We start from the raw sequence: 22,137 nt of genomic DNA, 5'->3' as shown, positions 1-22,137 counted from the left end.
TTTTTACAAATACGCCCCTGACCTCATAGGGACAACGCCTATATAAAGAGGTTAGATCCCCAAATGCCATCCACAATCGTACAGAGAACATCAGGACCAGCCACAAAAAACTTCAAAACATGGCCAGCGTTACTAGCTCTTCTTCACGCCCTCATGGCCCTCAAGAGGGTGACTGGTGGAGTTGCTCCATGTCTCATCTTCAGTTGAGTCAACTTCAGACGCAGGGATATCTCCCTCTCGCAGATCTAGTCTCTGTGCGAGCAAGATTGGCCTCGATCGACAATGATGTGCTAGCAGAAGTTTCCCCAACCCCAACAAGGAGGAGAGGGTGTGCTTTGTTTTGTTTCTTCTGTGGGGCTTAGGATTTCTGATCCATCCCTTCCTCAGGGGTCTGTTGGGGTTTTACGGGATCTAGCTACAGAACCTCACCCCAGGTTCGATTCTACACATCTCGGGCTTTATCGCTCTCTGCAACTGTTTTTGGGCTGTGAGGCCCATTTTGAACTATGGAGAAAGTTCTTTTGCCTCGTCCCTCGTCATTGAGGGGGTTCTATATTTGAAGTGGGCAGCGCCGAAGTATGGCGCACAGCTGAAGCAGGCTACCCTATTGGAACTCCCAAGGAGGTATCCCAAGAATGGTCTTTGGAATGGTTTTACATTCAGGACGTCCCCCTTCTGGGCCCAGTTCGGCGTGGCCTCCCCGAATACTCTAGTGCTTCTCTGAAGAAACGCCTCAATTAGCGCCCCCGGAGTCACAAGGAGGAAGTCGGTGTGGAAGTAAAGAGGTTGGTCAACAAGGTCTGATTACTTGCTCATTCTGAGCTCTCGATAATAGAAGTCATGGCCAACGCAATAAAACGATGTATTCAGCCCCTTCAGTCTAGAGTAACTCCTTTATGGTGTTACAATGGAGAGGATGACGCATCTCGTTACAGACGCAAGGGCCTGGATACCCCAACCGATCTGGCCATAATCTTGGTCGATTTGTATAAGGGGGAGACGGAAGACTTCCTCCGCTTAAACTGCCAAGAAGTTTTTTCCATGTACAACCCCATTGAATGGGTAAGCCTTTGATTATCAACGCTGTTGTACCTTGTTATCAAAGCATGCTAATCAAATTGCTCTTTTTGTCTTAAAACAGTCATGGAGGAAGGTGGTCGAGAACATTCATTGCCCCTCCCCACAGCCAGAGGATCACGTTCGCAACAAGGACCCCGACCTCTGCGAGGATCCAGATATATATATATATATATATATATAGAGAGAGAGAGAGAGAGAGAGAGTTCGATGATGCAGTATTTTATCAAGCGAGCCTTCACGTCTCGAAAGTGGCTATTACCCTTTCTCCATTATAAGTACTCAAAAAGAAGCCCCTACTTGCACCTTATCCATTACACTAAACTGTATTTCATAGGATCAGTGCTCGGCAAGCCGCACTCCCTCGAGAGCGGCCTCTACGTAGGGTGATCATTCAAAATGAAAGGAAACCGGGAGTGCTGTCAAGCCCCCTCCTTCTTCAAAGAGGTATGTCCTTTGATATGTGCCTAAGCATGAGATCAGATCGTTAAATTTCTCCTCTACCTTTATTTCAGGAGGAGCACGCGGCAAACTATGGGAAAACACCCTGCTAGCTGAATATCAGCTAATCCGGCACCGGACTCGTCAACCAGGATGATAGCTGATAGCCAGATCCCCCCTCATGAGGATTTGGATGACGTATCCATCACGAATTCCAAGGTGGAGAGCGTGATGAATCATCATCGGCTGAAAGAGGCCATGCGCGCTCCAGTTTTCACTGAACATGAATTTACCTCACTCAACTCTCTGGATGCATATATCCGAGCCAACCGGGACGGACTTGCTGGAGTTACTGAACTGTTTTCAAAGGATACGCATGCTACCTCTTGAGCACTTGCGTTGGTTTTCCCTTGAAGAGGAAAGGGTGATGCAGCAGAGTAGCGTAAGTATTTCCCTTAGTTTTTGAGAACGAAGGTATCAATCCAGTAGGAGGCCACGCACGAGTCCCTCGTACCTACACAAACAAATAAATCCTCGCAACCAACGCGATAAGGGGTTGTCAATCCCTACACGGTCACTTACGAGAGTGAGATCTGATAGATATGATAAGATAATATTTTTGGTATTTTTATGATAAATATGCAAAGTAAAATAAAAGGAAATAAAAATAACTAAGTATTGGAAGATTAATATGATGGAAGATAGACCCGGGGGCCATAGGTTTCACTAGTGGCTTCTCTCGGGAGCATAAGTATTCACGGCGGGTAAACAAATTACCGTTGAGCAATTGACAGAATTGAGCATAGTTATGAGAATATCTAGGTATGATCATGTATATAGGCATCACGTCCAAGACAAGTAGACCGACTCCTACCTGCATCTACTACTATTACTCCACACATCGACCGCTGTCCAGCATGCATCTAGAGTATTAAGTTCAAGAGAACAGAGTAACGCTTTAAGCAAGATGACATGATGTAGAGGGATAAACTCATGCAATATGAAATAAACCCCACCTTGTTATCCTTGATGGCAACAATACAATACGTGCCTTGCTGCCCCTACCTGTCACTGGGAAAGGACACTGTAAGATTGAACCCAAAGCTAGGCACTTCTCCCATTACAAGAAAGATCAATCTAGTAGGCCAAACCAAACTGATAATTCGAAGAGACTTGCAAAGATAACCAATCATACATAAAAGAATTCAGAGAAGATTCAAATATTGTTCATAGATAAACTTGATCATAAACCCACAATTCATCGGTCTCAACAGACACACCGCAAAAGAAGATTACATCGAATAGATCTCCACAAGAGAGGGGGAGAACTTTGTATTGAGATCCAAAAAGAGAGAAGAAGCCATCTAGCTAATAACTATGGACCCGTAGGTCTGAGGTAAACTACTCACACTTCATCAGAAGGGCTATGGTGTTGATGTAGAAGCCCTCCGTGATCGATGCCCCCTCCAGCGGAGCTCCGGAACAGGCCCCAAGATGGGATCTCGTGGATATAGAAAGTCACGGCGGTGGAATTAGGGTTTTGACTCCATATCTAGTAGTTTGGGGTACGTAGGCATATATAGGAGGAAGGAGTACGTCGGTGGAGCAACAGGGGGCCTACTAGGGTGGAGGGTGCGCCCAGGGGGGTAGGCGCGCCCCCCTACCTCGTGGCCTCCTGGTTGATTTCTTGACGTAGGGTCCAAGTCCTCTGGATCATGTTCGTTCCGAAAATCACGTTCCCGGGGATTTCATTCCGTTTGGACTCTGTTTGATATTCTTTCTCTGCGAAACCCTAAAATAGGCAAAAAACAACAATTCTAGGCTGGGCCTCCGGATAATAGGTTAGTCCCAAAAATAATATAAAAGTGTATAATAAAGCCCAATAATGTCCAAAACAGAATATAATATAGCATGGAAAAATAAAAAATTATAGATACGTTGGAGACGTATCAAGCATCCCCAAGCTTAATTCCTGCTCGTCCTCGAGTAGGTAAATGATAAAAACAGAATTTTTGATGTGGAATGCTACTTGGCATAATTTCAATCTAATTCTCTTAATTGTGGTATGAACATTCAGATCCGAAAGATTCAAGACAAAAGTTTAATATTGACATAGAAATAATAATACTTCAAGCATACTAACTAAGCAATTATGTCTCTTCAAAATAACATGGCGAAGAAAGTTATCCCTACAAAATCATATAGTCTGGCAATGCCCCGTCTTCACCACACAAAGTATTCAAATCATGCACAACCCCGATGACAAGCCAAGCAATTGTTTCATATTTTTAATGTTCTCAAACTTTTTCAATCTTCACGCAATACATGAGCGTGAGCCATGGACATAGCACTATAGGTGGAATAGAATGGTGGCTGTGGAGGAGACAAAAAGGGGAAGATAGTCTCACATCAACTAGGCGTATCAACGGGCTATGGAGATGCCCATCAATAGATATCAATGTGAGTGAGTAGGGATTGCCATGCAATAGATGCACTAGAGCTATAAATATATGAAAGCTCAACAAAAAGAAACTAAGTGGGTGTGCATCCAACTTGCTTGCTCATGGAGACCTAGGGCATTTTGAGGAAGCCCATCGTTGGAATATACAAGCCAAGTTCTATAATGAAAAATTCCCACTAGTATATGAAAGTGATAACAAAGGAGACTCTCTATCATGAAGATCATGGTGCTACTTTGAAGGACAAGTGTGGAAAAAGGATACTAGTATTGCCCCTTTTTTATTTTATTTTTTGGGCCTTCTTTTTTTCTTTGGACTTTCTCTCTCTTTTTTTATTTGGGACAATACTCTATGAATGATGATCATCACACTTCTATTTATTTACAACTCAATGATTGCAACTCGATACTAGAACAAAGTATGACTCTATATGAATGCCTCCGGCGGTGTACTGGGATAGCAATGATGCATGAGTGACTTATATGAAAGAATTATGAACGGTGGCTTTGCCACTACTAAAATGTCAACTACATGATCATGCAAAGCAATATGACAATGATGGAGCGTGTCATGATAAACGGAATGGTGGAAAGTTGCATGGAAATATATCTCGGAATGGCTATGGAAATGCCATGATAGGTAGGTATGGTGGTTGTTTTGAGGAAGGTATATGGTGGGTATATGATACCGGCGAAAGGTGCGCGGTATTAGAGAGGCTAGCAATGGTGGAAGGGTGAGAGTGCGTATAATCCATGGACTCAACATTAGTCATAAAGAACTCACATACTTATTGCAAAAATCTATTAGTTATCAAAGAAAATTACTATGCGCATTCTCCTAGGGGGATAGATTGGTAGGAAAAGACCATCGCTCGTCCCCGACCGCCACTCGTAAGGAGGACAATCAATAAATACATCATGCTCCGACTTCTTAACATAACGGTTCACCATACGTGCATGCTACGGGAATCACAAACTTAAACACAAGAATTTATCAAATTCACAACTACTCAACTAGCATGACTCTAATATTACCATCTCCATATCTCAAAACAATTATCAAGTTTCAAACTTCTCATAGTATTCAACACACTCATAAGAAATTTTATTTATTTAATCTTGAATCCTCAAATAATTAAATCAAATTACCATGCTGTTTTGTAGGACACTCAAAATAATCTAAGTGAAGCATGAGAGAACAATGGTTTGTATAAAAAAATCTACCACCATGCTCTAAAAGATATAAGTGAAGCACTAGAGGAAAAACTATATAACTCAAAAGATATAAGTGAAGCACATAGAGTATTCTAATAATTTCCGAATCATGTGTGTGTCTCTAAAAAAGGTGTGTGCAGCAAGGATGATTGTGGAAAACTAACAAATAAAGACTCAAATAATACAAGATGCTCCAAGCAAAACACATATCATGTGGTAAATAAAAATATAGCTCCAAGTAAAGTTACCGATAGAAGTAGACGAAAGAGGGGATGCCTTTCGGGGCATCCCCAAACTTTGGCTTTTAGGTGTCCTTAGATTATCTTGGGGGCACCATGGGAATCCCCAAGCTTAGTCTCTTGTCACTCCTTGTTCCATAATCCATCAAATCTTTACCCAAAACTTGAAAACTTCACAACACAAAACTTAAAGTAGAAAATCTCGTGAGCTCCGTTAGCGAAAGAAAACAAAACACCACTTCAAGGTACTGTAATGAACTCATTATTTATTTATATTGGTGTTAAACCTACTGTATTAAAACTTCTCTATGGTTTATAAAGTATTTTACTAGCCATAGATTCATCAAAATAAGCAAACAACACATGAAAAAAAGAATCTGTCAAAAACAGAACAGTCTATAGTAATCTGTAGCTAACGCAAGATCTGGAACCCCAAAAATTCTAAAATAAATTGCTGGGCGTGAGAAATTTATATATTAATTATCTGCACAAATAATTAAATAAATATCACTTTCCAAATAAAAATGGCAGCAGTTCTCGTGAGCGCTAAAGTTTCTGTTTTTTACAGCAAGATTAACAAGACTTTCCCCAAGTCTTCCCAGCGGTTCTACTTGGCACAAACACTAATTAAACACAAAAAACACAACCAAAAAAGAGGATAGATAAAGTATTTATTACTAAACAGGAGCAAAAATCAAGGAATAAAAATAAAATTGGGTTGGCTCCAACAAGCACTATCGTTTAACGCCCCTAGCTAGGCATAAAAAGCAAGGATAGATCTAGGTGTTGCCATCTTTGGTAGGCAATCCATAAGTGGATCTCATAATAGATTCATAAGGTAATTTAATTTTATTTCTAGGGAAGTGTTCCATGCCTTTCCTTAATGTAAATTGGAATCTAATATTCCCCTCCTTCATATCAATAATTGCACCAATCGTTCTAAGGAAAGGTCTACCAAGAATAATAGGACATGAAGGATTGCAATCTATGTCAAGAACAATAAAATCTACGGGCACATAATTCCTATTTGCAACAATAAGAAAATCATTAATTCTTCCCATAGGTTTCTTAATAGTGGAATCCGCAAGGTGCAAGTTTAAAGAGCAATCATCAAAATCACGGAAACCTAACAAATCACACAAAGTCTTTGGAATCGTGGAAATACTAGCACCCAAATCACACAAAGCATAGCATTCATGATCTTTAATCTTAATTTTAATAGTAGGTTCCCACTCATCATGAAGTTTTCTAGGGATAGAAACTTCCAGCTCAAGTTTTTCTTCATAAGATTGCATCAGAGCATCAACGATATGTTTAGTAAAAGCTTTATTTTGACTATAAGCATGAGGAGAATTTAGCACGGATTGCAACAAGGAAACACAATATATCAAAGAGAAATTGTCATAATTAAATTCCTTGGAATCCAAAATAGTGGGTTCATCAATATTTAAAGTTTTAACTTCTTCAATCCCACTTTTAACAATTTTAGCATCAAGATCTAAAGACTCCGAATTTTTGGAACGCCGTCTAGGTAACGGTGGATCATATTCTGTCCCATTATTATCAAAATTCATATTGCAAAACAACGATTTAATAAGGGACACATTAATAACATTTAGATCTTCATCTTTATTATCATGGAAACTAGAAGAACACGCTTTCATAAAACAATCTTTCTTAGCACGCATCCTAGTGGTTCTTTATTTGCACTCATCAATGGAAATTCTCATGGCTTTGAGAGACTCATTGATATCATGCTTAGGTGGAATAGATCTAAGTTTCAAAGAATTAACATCAAGAGAAATTCTACCAACGTTCCTAGCCAACTCATCAATCTTAAGCAATTTTTCTTCAATCAAAGCATTGAAATTCTTTTGTGAAGTAATAAATTCTTTAATATTAGATTCAAAATCAGAGGGCGTCTTATTCCATAAGAATTGTTGTAGGAATTACCATAATTATTAGAGGAATTACTAGGATACGACCTAGGGTTAAAGTTTCCTCTATATGCGCTGTTACCAAAATTGTTCCTACCAACAAAATTCACATCCATAGATTCGTTATTATTCTCAATCAAAGTAGACAAAGGCATATCATTAGGATCAGAAGAAACACTTTCATTAGCAAATAATTTCATATGTTCATCCATCTTTCCACTCAAAACATTAATTTCTTCTATCGCATGCACCTTCTTATTAGTAGATCTTTCAGTGTGCCATTGAGAATAATTAACCATAATATTATCTAGGAGTTTAGTAGCTTCTCCTAAAGTGATTTCCATAAAAGTGCCTCCCGCGGCCGAATCTAAAAGATTTCTAGAAGCAAAATTCAATCCGACATAAATTTTTTGTATAATCATCTACAAATTCAAACCATGCATAGGGCAATTACGTATCATTAATTTCATCCTCTCCCAAGCTTGTGCAACATGTTCATGATCAAGTTGCTTAAAATTCATAATATCGTTTCTAAGAGAGATGATCTTAGCGGGAGGAAAATACTTAGAGATAAAAGCATCTTTGCACTTATTCCACGAATCAATACTATTTTTTGGCAAAGACGAAAACCAAGCTTTAGCACGATCTCTAAGTGAAAAAGGAAATAGCTTCAATTTAACAATATCATTATCCACATCCTTCTTCTTTTGCATATCACACAAATCAACGAAGCTATTTAGATGGGTAGCGACATCTTCACTAGGAAGGTCGGAAAATGGATCTTTCATGACAAGATTCAGCAAGGCAGCATTAATTTCACAAGATTCAGCATCGGTAAGAGGAGAAATCGGAGTGCTAATAAAATCATTGTTGTTGGTATTGGTAAAGTCACACAATTTAGTGTTATCTTGAGCCATCGTGACAAGCAAGAAATCCAACACACAAGCAAACGAGGAACGGGTAAAAAGAGGCAAATAGAGAAAGAGAGGCAGGATAGAGAGAGAGAGGGCGAATAAAACGGCAAGGATGAAGTGGGGGAGAGGAAAACGAGAGGAAAATGGCAAATAATGTAATGCGGGAGATAAGGGTTGTGATGGGTACTTGGTATGTTGACTTTTGCGTAGACCTCCCCGGCAACAGCGCCAGAAATCCTTCTTGCTACCTCTTGAGCACTTGCGTTGGTTTTCCCTTCAAGAGGAAAGGGTGATGCAACAGAGTAGCGTAAGTATTTCCCTCAGTTTTTGAGAACCAAGGTATCAATCCAGTAGGAGGCCACGCACGAGTCCCTCATACCTACACGAACAAATAAATCCTCGCAACCAATGCGATAAGGGGTTGTCAATCCCTACACGGTCACTTACGAGAGTGATATTTGATGGATATGATAAGATAGTATTTTTATGAGAAAGATGCAAAGTAAAATAAAAGGCAATAAAAATAACTAAGTATTGGAAGATTAATATGATGGAAGATAGACCCGGGGGCCATAGGTTTCACTAGTGGCTTCTCTCGAGAGCATAAGTATTGACGGCGGGTAAACAAATTACTGTTGAGCAATTGACAGAATTGAGCATAGTTATGAGAATATCTAGGTATGATCATGTATATAGGAATCACGTCCGAGACAAGTAGACCGACTCCTGCCTGCATCTACTACTATTACTCCACACATCGACCGCTATCCAGCATGCATCTAGAGTATTAAGTTCAAGAGAACAGAGTAACGCTTTAAGCAAGATGACATGATGTAGAGGGATAAACTCATGCAATATGAAATAAACCCCATCTTGTTATTCTCGATGGCAACAATACAACATGTGCCTTGCTGCCCCTACTGTCACTGGGAAAGGACACCGCCAGATTGAACCCAAAGCTAAGCACTTCTCCCATTGCAAGAAAGATCAATCCAGTAGGCCAAACCAAACTGATAATTCGAAGAGACTTGCAAAGATAACCAATCATACATAAAAGAATTCAGAGAAGATTCAAATATTGTTCATAGATAAACTTGATCATAAACCCACAATTCCTCGGTCTCAACAAACACACCACAAAAGAAGATTACATCGAATAGATCTCCACAAGAGAGGGGGAGAACATTGTATTGAGATCCAAAAAGATAGAAGAATCCATCTAGCTAATAACTATGGACCCATAGGTCTGAGGTAAACTACTCACACTTCATCGGAAGGGCTATGGTGTTGATGTAGAAGCCCTCTGTGATCGATGCCCCCTCCGGCGGAGCTCCGGAACAGGCCCTAAGATGGGATCTCGTGGATACAAAAAGTCACGGCGGTGTAATTAGGGTTTTGGCTCCGTATCTGGTAGTTTGGGGGTACATAGGTATATATAGGAGGAAGGAGTACGTCGGTGGAGCAATAGGGGGCCCACGAGGGTGTAGGGTGCGCCCAGGGGGGTAGGCGCGCCCCCTACCTCGTGGCCTCCTGGTTGATGTCTTGACGTAGGGTCCAAGTCCTCTGGATCATGTTCGTTCCGAAAATCACGTTTCCGAAGGTTTTGTTCCGTTCGGACTCCGTTTGATATTATTTTTCTGCGAAACCCTAAAATAGGCAAAAAAACAGCAATTCTTGGCTGGGCCTCCGGTTAATAGGTTAGTCCCGAAAATAATATAAAAGTGTATAATAAAGCCCTATAATGTCCAAAACAGAATATAATATAGCATGGAACAATCAAAAATTATTGATACGTTGGAGACGTATCAACGCGGTAATAGTTTGTGCAACTTTAATAGATATATGCCAGTAGCCCCCGAGACTTAAAGCGGACAAGCCAACCGATTTAAGGATCATTATGACCTGCAGGTTCCCCGGGAGAAGAACAACGTGTTGTCCCAGGAGCTGAAAACAAAGCAGACAAAGCTGAACGCTGTTGCCATAAAGCTTGCGGAGATGAAGAAGGAAAAAATGACCACTGATCAGAAGAACAAACTCAAGGAGGAAAAGGATAAACAAGCCGAAGATATAGATAGCTTAAAGGCTCAGTTATCAATCGTGCAAAAAGAGAATAAGAGGTTGAAAGGCGGCATATTCGGTATGACCTGTTGAATCATCCAAGGGGCTCATAGTATCCCATAATTTGGATTGTCAGGTCTGTTAACCGGTCGAACTGAAGAGGAAGTGTCCATATTTCGAGGCAACGTGCTTAAGGAGCTGTCCATGGTGCATGAGCAGGCCCAAAAAGCTATGAGATGTTTGGCTAAAGCTTGCATGCCTGCAGGTCGACTCTAGAGGATCCCCGGGTACCGAGCTCGAATTCGCCCTATAGTGAGTCGTATTACAATTCACTGGCCGTCGTTTTACAACGTCGTGACTGGGAAAACCCTGCTACACCAGATTTGATCCAAATCATATGGCCCGAGTTGGACCTCGGGGTCCAGACGGAAAAGAGATTCCCATGAACTTAGTCTATGACCAAGTGATGATAGCTGCGAAATATTCGCAAGAAGACTATAGTTTAGACAGTCATATAGATGGCATAGATAAAGAGTAGGCGTTCGATTCTATGTATCAATGTACTTTTATCATCGAACTTATCTCCAACCGAACATGTCAAAATTTGTCATCGCAGGCCTTCGGCTTCAACCTCCAAACCAGAAAGGTGGAGTGTTTCCGGATACCATATCGGAATGTAAGAAATGTTCATTATGTCCAGAAACCAGGCAACCCAGTCATGTTGCTCAAACAGACAAAATTTGTTCAGGGAGTTATGTTATATTACTTATTTAACATAATAAACATCTTCAGAGGAAAATAGTTCCGTTAAGGGTTCCTTTCCTTGGGTTGGCATGCTTAATTCTGCGTGCCTAGGCTTTGATCCGAATTACGGGGAGCCTACCCCGTATATTTTTAGAAGAATTACAGAAACATACACAATCTATTGTTGTTGGTCGACCAATTATTCTCTTAAGAATGCTAGCTTTCGGCTTCACCCGTCTAAGGTACAGGTCCGGATTACCCGGTTGTAACAATCACAGAGGTGCTCCTTTTACACCCTAGCCGAATAATCGGGAACGTAGGGTATAAACACAGGAGCAAGGAAACCCAGCTTGGCAAAAACTTAAGTCATAAAGGTGCATATAATGGCAAAAAAGTGTATATAACAAACGACATAGACAATGTAAGCCAAAAGCTTCTAGTAAGAAGCTTCATCAAAGAAGCCCCCAGTCGGAGTGGGGTGTATACATTTAAAGATGTGTACCCCTAACAGTTTGGCAGATTCAAACATACCCTGGGATGTATACAAAAAAGAAAAAACTAAAAAGAAGAGGAGAGAAATAGAAAAAGGAAACTAGAAAAAATAGAAAGGATGCGGCCGAACTATCCGTAGAATCGTCGGAGCCGAGCAGCGTTCTAGGGATTCGGCTCAAGGCAATTATCCGATGCATTACAAAGGCGATAGGCTCCTCCTGTGAGAACTTCAACTATGATGAAGGGTCCCTCCCATTTTGGTTTGAGATTATCCTTCTTCTTCTCTGGGAGGCGCAAAACGAGTTCACCGACGTTATAAGTCTTGGCCCGCACTTCTCTGCTTTCGTATCGCTTAGCCTGTTGTTGATAAAATGTGGAACGGGCTCGTGCAATATCACGCTCCTCTTCATGGCCATCTAGGACATCCTGTCGATCGGGCAAGGCTTCTCTCTCTTCGTACATGCGCACTCGAGGTGAATCATGAATAATGTCGCAGGGCAAGATAGCTTCCGCGCCGCACACCATGAAAAAGGTGTGTATCTGGTCGTTTGATTAGGCGTAGTCCGTAGCCCCCAGAACACGGAATCGAGTTCCTCAACCCAATGCTTATTTGACTCCCGTAGAGAGCGCACCAGTCTGGGTTTAATACCGCTCATTATTAGGCCATTAGCCCATTCAACCTGACCGTTTGTTTGAGGGTGGTAGACGGCATAGTCGAGTTTAATGCCCAAGTTGGCACACCAGTTTTTCACCTCATCGGCTATAACATTGGAGCCATTATCAGTGATGATGCTGTGCGGGACATCATAATGGTGTACGACGCCGGATATAAAGTCGATCACTGGCCCTGCTTCAGCCAATTTTACTGGTTTGGCCTATATCCGCTTAGTGAATTTATCCACCACAACCAGTAAATATTTCTTATTGTGGCTTCCCCCTTTAAGGGGTCTGACCATATCTAGCCCCCAGACCGTGAAAGGCCAAGTGATGGGGATTGTTCTTATGGCAGTGGGAGGCATATGACTTTGATTGGCAAAAAGCTGACATCCCACGCAGCATTGCACAATAGCTTGTGCATCTGCTCGGGCCGTTGGCCAGAAGAAACCTGTCCAGAAGGCCTTGCTTACGAGGGCCCGAGCTGTGGTGTGATGGCCGCCTAGACCAGCATGTATTTCAGCCAAGAGTTGCCATCCCTCCTCTTCAGGGATGCACCTCTGGAGGAATCCAATAGTGCTTTTCTTGTACATTTCACCTTCGTGAATTTTAAAGGCTTTAGAACGTCGAACTATGCGATGGTCCTCATTTTGATCATCAGGAAGTTCTTGCCTATTAAGGTAGGCCAGGCAGGGCTCGGCCCATGGAGCGATAACGACCATGATTTCATGGGCAGAGGGTGTTATTTTAGTACCCGCGCCCGCGATGTTATCCGTATTGTGTTTGACTGCTAGGGACATGATTAGGTCTGGACTAGTGTTTCCACTCTCGTCGTGCCACACCACGGATGGCTTGAAGAACCTTTCCACAAAGGTATTGGGTGGGACGGGGTTGTGCTTGGAGCCCATTCGAGCAAGAATATCCGCTGTCTGGTTACTGCCTGGTTACATGTTATTTCAAATGGTAAGAGTTTAATGGCCCATTTAGCTATGCGGCCGATGGCATCCCTATTGTTTATAATGTCATTGAGTGGTACTTTGGATGCCACCGTGATCGAACACTCTTGAAAATAGTGCCGGAGCTTTCGGGATGCCATAAAGACTGCGTAAGCTATTTTTTGGTAGTGAGGGTATCGAGATTAGCATGGTGTAAGGACCTATGATACGTAATACACTTGTTTCTGGATGAGGAATTTATGTCCCTCTTCCCCTCGCTTGACGACGAGTACATCACTCACTACCTGGTGAGTTGCGGATATATAAAGCAATATAGGATCGCCAACACTTGGGGCGGCTAGGATTGGGTTGCCTGCTAATAAGGTTTTTATTTCTTCCAATCCGGCTATAGCCGCATTCGTCCACTCGAAGTTGTCGGTGCGTCCAAGCAGTCTATTAAGTGGTAATGCTTTTTCTCCTAATCTGGAGATGAAGCGTCTTAATGCTGCCACGCACCCGGCTAGTTTTTGGACATGCTTTAAGTCTGTTGGCATGGCAGTTGTGACAGGGCTCGGATTTTGGCTGGGTTCTCTTCAATTCCTCTGTTGGAGACAATGAACCCTAGTAGCTTTCCGGCTGGAATGCCAAAAACACATTTTTCTGGATTGAGACATATGTCATATGTTCGCAGGTTGTCAAATGTGAGGCGGAGATCATCCACCAATGATTCAACATGTTTAGTTTTGATGACCACATCGTCCACATATGCTTCAATGTCTTGCCAATTTGTTTTTCGAAGCATGTTTGAATCACGCGTTAGTAAGTGCACCTGCGTTTTTAAGCCCCAAAGGCATAGTGTTGAAACAGAAAGGCCCGCATGGGGTGATAAATGCCGTTGCATCCTGGTCGGACTCCTTCATTTTAATTTGATGGTATCCGGAATAAGCGTCGAGGAAACATAATGAGTCGTGTCCCGCGGTCGCGTCAATAATTTGGTCAATGCGGGGCAATGGGAAAGGGTCTTTAGGGCAAGCCTTATTGAGGTCTTTGAAGTCGACACAAAGGTGCCAAGAATTATCCTTCTTCGGCACCATGACCAAGTTGGCTAGGCAATCTGGGTGTTTGATTTCTCTATGAACCTCGAGTAGTTTGGCTAGCTCCTCCCCCATAGCTTGTCGTTTGGGTTTGGAAAATCGCCGCAACGTTTGTTTGACCGGTTTGAACCCCTTGATTATGTTTAGGCTATGTTCGGCCAGTCTGCGTGGGATCCCGGGCATGTCCGAAAGGTGCCAGGCAAAGATATCCAAATTTTCACGCAGGAACGCTCGTAGGGCAGCAACGACCATCGGATCCAGCCATGCTCCAATGGAAGCTGGGTGCACTTGAACTTTTACTATTTCATCTGCTGGTTTGAAAGAGGTAGACTTGGGCCTGTTATCAACAATCACATGATCCTCATCCACCATAGATTGCAGGGTGGTTAGTTCTTCGGCCGCAAGGGCTTTAGATAGTGCCTCAAGGGCCAAGGATGTGGTTTTGTTTTCGGCGTGGAGTGCTTTATCCGGATCACTTGTAACAGTGATTACTCCGTTGGGCCTCGGCATTTTAATGAGGTATGTCCTAGAAGCATGAGAAAGCATCCCGCCCAAAAAGGGCGTGATATCCACTATTGAAGGGAGCCAAGTGGAAAAGCAACTCTTCGGACATGTAATTCTCAGGCGTGCCGAATACTACATCAAATTTGATTTTCCCCGAACATCGTGCTTCTCGACTGGGGATGATGCCTCGAAAGGTGGTACTGCTTTGCTCGATGCGAGACTTGTCAATTTGCATTTTGTCGAGTGTGTTCTCGTAGATGAGGTTAAGTCCGCTGTCGCCGTTCATGAGCACTTTGGTGAGTCGAAAGCCATCCACAATTGGGTTTAAGACCAAGGCGGCTGGTGCCCGGACTGATCAGGCCGTTGGTTCGTCTTCAGCGGTGAAAGTTGTTGCTACATCATTCCATGGGCTCATTGCGGTTACTTGGTTGATTTTGGCGAGGTCGCGGAGTGCCCTTTTGCGCTGATTATTTGAAGAGAAGGTCTCGAAGACCGTAAAGACAGTAAGATCACCATCCTCCGGAGAATGCTTCTCTGGAGTAGCGGTGGTGAGGATAGCCTCACCGCTTTTAGCCACTTTCCGGAGTACCCAACATGCCCAAAGGCTGTGAGTTGGTTCGGTTCTCGGCGTCACATGTATCTGACAGGGTTTGTCGAGGAGTTCATCAAGAACTAACCTGTATCCTGTAAAGGGTTTGTTTTTCTTGCCGATGAACTTATGATTGGATGCCTCATAAGGGTGTACCCATTTCGCCCAGGCAGTACACTGCTTAAAGACAGCGGGTTCCAATTGAGTTTTTTGGGCCTTCCATTTGCTTTCCATCATGCAGTACTTTCGTACTACGTGCAATAGTTCCATGAAACTCTGTATGCGGCGACGATCGAGGGCGTTCTGAATTCCCTCATCGGTGCAATTGTAATGAAAAACCGAGACCGCATCATTGTCGTAGCAATCTTTAATCTTGTTTTTGACAAGTAGAAACCTGGCCCAAAAATGATGGACCATTTCCTGAGGTTGCTGCCGTACTTACATCATGTCGTATATGTCTAGAGGGCCTGAGTTATTTGGAGATTATTGATTGTGGTGGGCGAGTGGGCTAAAAATCAAATCCCTACCCAAAATTGTGTTCGGAGCTGGTAAAATCTCTGAGGCCACCTGTTCGGGTCCAGGAAGATCAAAGTGCTCCCCGGACCCTAAGTCCGTCCCTGAGATTGGGGGACGCGGGGTCTCCTCCGAAGGAAGAGTATCTGGTTCAATGGATTCAGAGATCCGAACATAGCTAGTTTTTAACTTAGAGGAAGAAGTGTTCTTGTCTCGTTCCTCGACGACTGCCACTAGGAGAGTGATCGGCGGGAGACTGATTTCTCTCTAGTCAGGTTTAAGCCTGATCCGATCATAATCTCTTGAAAGCGCCAGGGCGGCGATGCGATCTAGCAGCTCGTTCAAGGACGAGATGTCTGCCGGATCCATATTTTTGGAGTGTTCGAGACCGATGCGGAGGTGATGTTTGGCGATCGCGAGGGGTGCCGTCGGCTTGCTGGCCGTGTCGATGCCCATAGTGAAACCCCCGAGTTGGAGGGCCTGTCTTGAAGTCTGGCTCCTTCCAGAAGTGATATCATTATTGATGACAAGGCAAGCCATCGATCCTTCTATCGACAACACAATGAAACTCTCAATGAAAGCACCAATGTCAGTATCAAAACGGGCACATCTCGGGTAGGGGGTCCCGAACTGTGCATTTGAGGATCAATGGTAAAAAGGGACGATGGGGACACAATGTTTACCCAGGTTCGGGCCCTCTTAAAGGAGGTAAAACCCTATGTCTTGCTTGATTGTATTCAATGAGTATAGGGGTTACAAGAGTTGATCTACCTCGAGATTGTAATGGCTAAACCCTAGCTGCCTAGCCTATGAGAATTCCGATAGCCTCCATGGACTACATCCTCCGGTTTATATACACACCGGTGGGGCCTAGGGTAGTACGAAGTCGGTTTGCAAAAGAAGGAGATAATACATCCGGACACCAAAACTTGTCGTTCATGTATATAGGAGTCCTACCCGGACACGGGGATGATCTTCAGTTTTTATCTTCACGGCCCATCAGTGCAGCCCATGTTGAATAGGCCGGGCACCCGAGTTCCTCCTAATCCAGGTCTCCCTCACTAACCGTCTAGAAGATGCACAGTCTTCAAAGGTAACAAGCATCGATTCCACACAAGAACAATCTCTTTAGTGATGCTCAATCACTTTGGGTTTTAGGTTTTGGCGTTTTTGGGGTTTTCCTCGCTAATGATTTTCTCTCAAAGTCCTCGGAGGATGGGATGCTCTAAATGACAAGTGTCAAGTTCTCTCGGAGTAGCCAACCGAACAATGGTTGAGGGGGTGGCTATTTATCGCCAGGGAGTAGCCCGACATTATAAGACATAAATGCCCCTAATGATATGACCGTTATGTGGATAAGATATTTGGGAGAGCTGGCGCAAAAGCACAACAACATTCGGAAATTTGAGCTCTCAAATTCCTCAGGGCTATCATGTTCCTCGCTGTAGGCAATTCGCATTGCGAATTCCTAACTCCTCAGTCAGAACAAATTCCTCGGAGACCAGAAGAACTTTGTCTCTATCATTGAAGAAATTTACTGAACTGCAAGAGATTTCCAAAGGCTTCACTCGAAGGATTGGGTATGTGTAGGCTTTGAGATGAGCATCACTTGGAAATTTTTCCTTAGTATTACCTCGATCCACCTTAACAGGACGATGTTTCCTATGACTCAGAAGAAAGAAATGAAACTACGAAAATAAAAGTCTTCATGCTTCATAGTCCTCGCATTAATATCTTCAAGGTCACACCAATTTCCTCATTTTCAAAGTCTTCAAGAAAACCAAAGTCTTCGGATGAAGACATTAATTTTTAGGGGCTGACTTTCTTTGGATATATCAAACTCCTTAGAGACTTATAAGACCTGTGTACACTCACAAACACATTAGTCCCTTAACCTATAAGTCTTTAATACACCAAAATCACTAAGGGGCACTAGATGCACTTACAATCTCCCCCTTTTTGGTGATTGGTGACAAATAGGTTATGTTTTCAATGGGTATAAACATATGAAGTGTAAATACTGATATTGAAGAATTTGATTGCAAGATATAAAATAACTCCCCCTGAATATGTGCATATTTGAGGAATTCGCTTTGGACTGCAAATGTGTGCATGAAGGAAAATGGTGTCTGATGAAATTCAGCATTTAACATATAGTATGAAGAATTTTAAATGCATGAAGGAAAATGGTGTCTGACAAAATCCAGCATGCATGCATTAAGGTACTTGAGAAAATAAGCATGCAGAAGGCAGTTCAAAAGTGTCAGACCACCATCGGACTTAAGTTTACAACTCATCAAACAAGCACTTCAGAAGAACGAGAGTTGTAACTTAAAGAAAACAACCCATATATAGATACCCGCTTGAAGCCTAACTCAAATTTCTCCCCTTTGACATCAAATGACCAAAAGGGTCGAAACCTGAGGACTAACGCCCTTGAAGAATATCATCTTGAGGTTAGTCGAGGAGTGCCAGCATTGTCGGGGTCGTTTGTCAATGTAGGGCCCGCCACAATGTCGTCGAGATCCTCAGCTTCATCTGCCACACACGATGAAGAATATGAACTTGTGACCAACTGAGGAACTTTGACCTTCTTGAATTTCTTTAAGGGAGGATGTGACCTGTCCAAGTTCTACTGAAGGTCCATCTGCCCGAGGTTTTCATCACTATAAAGATGAGAAAGTATAGCCCAAGTGCGATCGAAGATTTCATGCACATAGTAATGATTCTTCTTGATAGTGTTTTGTGCGACAATGTTCTGAGAATTGAGCCAAATTGACGCTTGACCCACTTGTGATTGCGATTGACTTTCTGGTGAAGACTAAGAAGAAGCTCATGATCAGTCATCACACGAGGGGCGGTAGCTTGAGGATTTTGCTCGGTGGCTTTTGCAGCAGAGTCCTGGGTTGCACAGACATCATTGGTGGAGTAAGATGCAGCATTACAAAATTGACCATCCAATGGATGAGTTCCTTCATCAATAACAACAGCTTTGCCTTTTTTCATAAACTGAGGAAAATTGTCCTTTTGAGGACTTCAATAGGAGGCAGAAGCTGAAGTGATTCTGAAAATTAGCCTTGTATGGAATTGAAGACCTGGTTGTGATGAATCTCATAATCCAACGAGCATAGGGCTTCAATTCAAACGGCAACAGTGCAACATTGGCCAAAGTCCTCATGAAGAAATCATGATAGTTTATGGGAATGCCATGAATGATGTTGAACAACAGATTCTTCATGATGCCAACAACTTCTTATTCTTCTTCTTCTTCTTCAGAATTGTGGCCTTTGATAGGACTGAGGGTTATTGTCAGAATGTGGTATACTGTCCTGGGAACATAGAGCAAATCCTTCACAAGGAAGGTGGTTCTTGGAGCTTGGCCAAGACTCAAAGGCTTCATCAATATTTGCATGAGATGATTTGGAAGTTCAGGTTCCTCATAGATAAGCCTTGCACCCTCTACAGGAGGACTGACAGGAATGGCATGAAGCAATTCAATGGTTGAGGCTTTGTAGTGAGTGCTTTCAGTCATCCAGTCCAAAACCCATGAATTGACATCACTGACATTGCTAGTGAGGTGCAGAGTTGCATAGAATTGAAGAATTAGCTCTTCATTCCAATCACATATGTCAGCACAGAAATTGAAGAGTCCAGCTGACATTGTTGAATTTCGGCATCCTTGTGCCAGACTGAGGATTTTGAGGCTTGGGCTGAAGATTTGCACTAATAGGCCTCACAACCTCTTGAATTACAACTTATGGTGTAGCAGACTGAGGAATTGAAGCGGAAGTTTCATCAGCAATAGCCCGAGTCTCCATTTCTTCAGCTGATGCAGCTAGAATTTCTTCGGGAATGGGCTGGAGTGAGGTTTGGCATCCTTCAGAGCTAGTCAGTATCTCTTTAGTCTGCACAGGGGATTGAGGAATTTGATGCAGAGGTGTGCCAATTGGTGAAATTGGGTGAAGAATTTCCCAATATTCATCATTGAGAACTAGAGTGGTTGATGCAATATCCACATCCTCATCAATTTCTTCTACGCCAACATATCTAGCAATGAACTGTGGCATAGGCGATGATACCAGTGGGGTTGAAGCAACAACTTCCATCTCAATGTTTTCATCAATCTGCTTTGAGGAAGCAGCAAAATGATTTTCTTCATCATTTTCGTCATCTGGAATGACATATTCTTCACCGAAAGTAAATATCTCCTTTGTTGGCACAATAGAAATGGGAATAGCATCTATTGGTTCAGTTGAGGAACTTGTCAAAATCCACATTTTGTTGGGAGCTGAGGATTCTACGGATGTTGATGCTTTCCTTTTCTTCATGGCTTCCTTCTCCACAGCCTTTGTTTTCTTCACTTCCGATGCACAAGGAAGTGTGATGTTCTTCACCTTTGAAGATTTTGCAGGAGGAACAGAGGATGAAGTTGGTGCAGTTTCTTCAGGCACGAATGATGCAGTTGCCCTGGTATTCCCAGTTTCTTCAGGCTCAGTGGATTTTTCAGCTGGCCTGGATTGTTCGTCAAGTGCAACATTGGGAGTTGCCCTGGCAGTTTCTTCAGCAGCCTAAATTTCTTCAGTTGTGCTTGTAGTTTCTTCAGCAGGCTGAGTGAATGTTCCAGCCTGAGGAATTTGTGGTTGGGAATGGGCAGAAACACTTGCATTGTGGTCCTTGATGGTCTTATTTGCAATGTTGATGAATCTGACTTTGGCACCTAGCCAATCAGCATGATAACGATCAAATTCATCACTAAGTACTTTGATTTCCTGTTGGACCGCAACAAGTTCTTCAGGAGACAAAGTGAGAACGTTGTTTCTCAGAAAGCATTCTTTCTTGTACTGGTCCTTCTTGACGCGCCTGGCCTTCTCAAATTTCCATTTTTCTTCGCCTATGAAGGCGGCCAACATGTGACTTTGTTCAGGAGTCGAGTTTAGGTCAGGGAGCGGAGTGTTTGGATCCTTGTGCCAAATATCACTGAAGTCAAGGATCTTCTTTGGATCCAGCATGAGAGGAACATAACTTCCTTTGGCTCTTGTAGCTCTTTGTTGTCTATCTCTGATCATTTCAGCAAGTTCATCATCATCATCATCATTAGCTTCATCATCATTAGATGGAACTTGGAAAGCCACTTTTTTCTTGTGAGGACTTGGCCTCTTTCCACATCCAGCAGTGGACTTGACTTTCAGCAGAGATGGACCACTTGAGGATTGTGGTTGAGTTGAGGAAGTTGCAAATGCCCCTGAGGCAATTGAAAAACAAGTAGTCCGCTGACATGTTGCAAGATGCATAGGTGTTGAGGACTTGGTGGTAGTAGCTGAGGATTTTGTAGCAATAGAAGGAGTTGGCCCTGCCCTTGAGGAAGTTGCCTTAGGAAATTGATCTGAGGGCTTTGTTGTTGAGGAACTTGGCCGTTAGGGCATTGTGCTTGAAGACTTTGTCTTCGCAACTAATTTCTTCGAAATGTCCTTCTTTGGTGTTGTTCTACTGGCAGAGGCCTCAGCAGCAGCAGCTTGAGAAGCTTCATTAAATTTCCTCACTGCTTCTGCAGTAGTTTTTCGAAGATTTGCTTGGTGCTTGGCCCATTCCTTACGAAATTCCTCACCATGCTTGATGCTGGTAGGATTAGCTCGTTGGCCAGCAGCTAGAGGTGGTCTTGGGTGTGGAGGATTTACAACGAATTTTCATGTACTCTGGAGTAACATAGCGATATTCCTTCCATTCCTTTGCCCATATTCTCTCAATCCTCTATATGCACACTTTGCGCTGTGTCTTGGTCTCCTTTCCATGAGTTCCTTCATCAGGTGTGCAATATTCATCATATATGCCCTCAGGGATTTCAAATGTTGTATTTGATTCAGGCTTCTTTCCTCCTTTCCGAGGTCTTTTCCCATCAGCCATTTTCCTCACTTGAGGATTCCGAACTTTTGAAGATTCTAAGGAAGTATACAAGTTGTCTTCGAGGAACGCTGCAAATGACTTAAGTTGATGAGAACCTAGATATTCATCAGCAAACATTTTGTACCTGCGAACGAAGTATAGGTGTGAAGAATTTGAAGAGATCATATGCATTCTCAATTTTTTTTTCAAAAACTATCAAGTTGAGGAATTTGACCATAGATGTCTTGAGGAATTTCACTAAGCGTTCTTAACTCAGGTTCAAGAGTTGTACAGATTTGAAAATCCACGCAATTGAGGAACCTTGAGGAAAATCATAGCTTAGAGAAATAAATCAAGTAAAGGAAGCATTGCGGTGTTGAAGGAGTGGATTGT

Source organism: Triticum urartu, chromosome 4, assembly GCF_003073215.2.
Source record: "Triticum urartu cultivar G1812 chromosome 4, Tu2.1, whole genome shotgun sequence".
Taxonomy (NCBI): domain Eukaryota; kingdom Viridiplantae; phylum Streptophyta; class Magnoliopsida; order Poales; family Poaceae; genus Triticum; species Triticum urartu.
The sequence above is the reverse complement of the archived record's forward strand: the minus strand, read 5'-3'. Positions refer to the sequence as shown.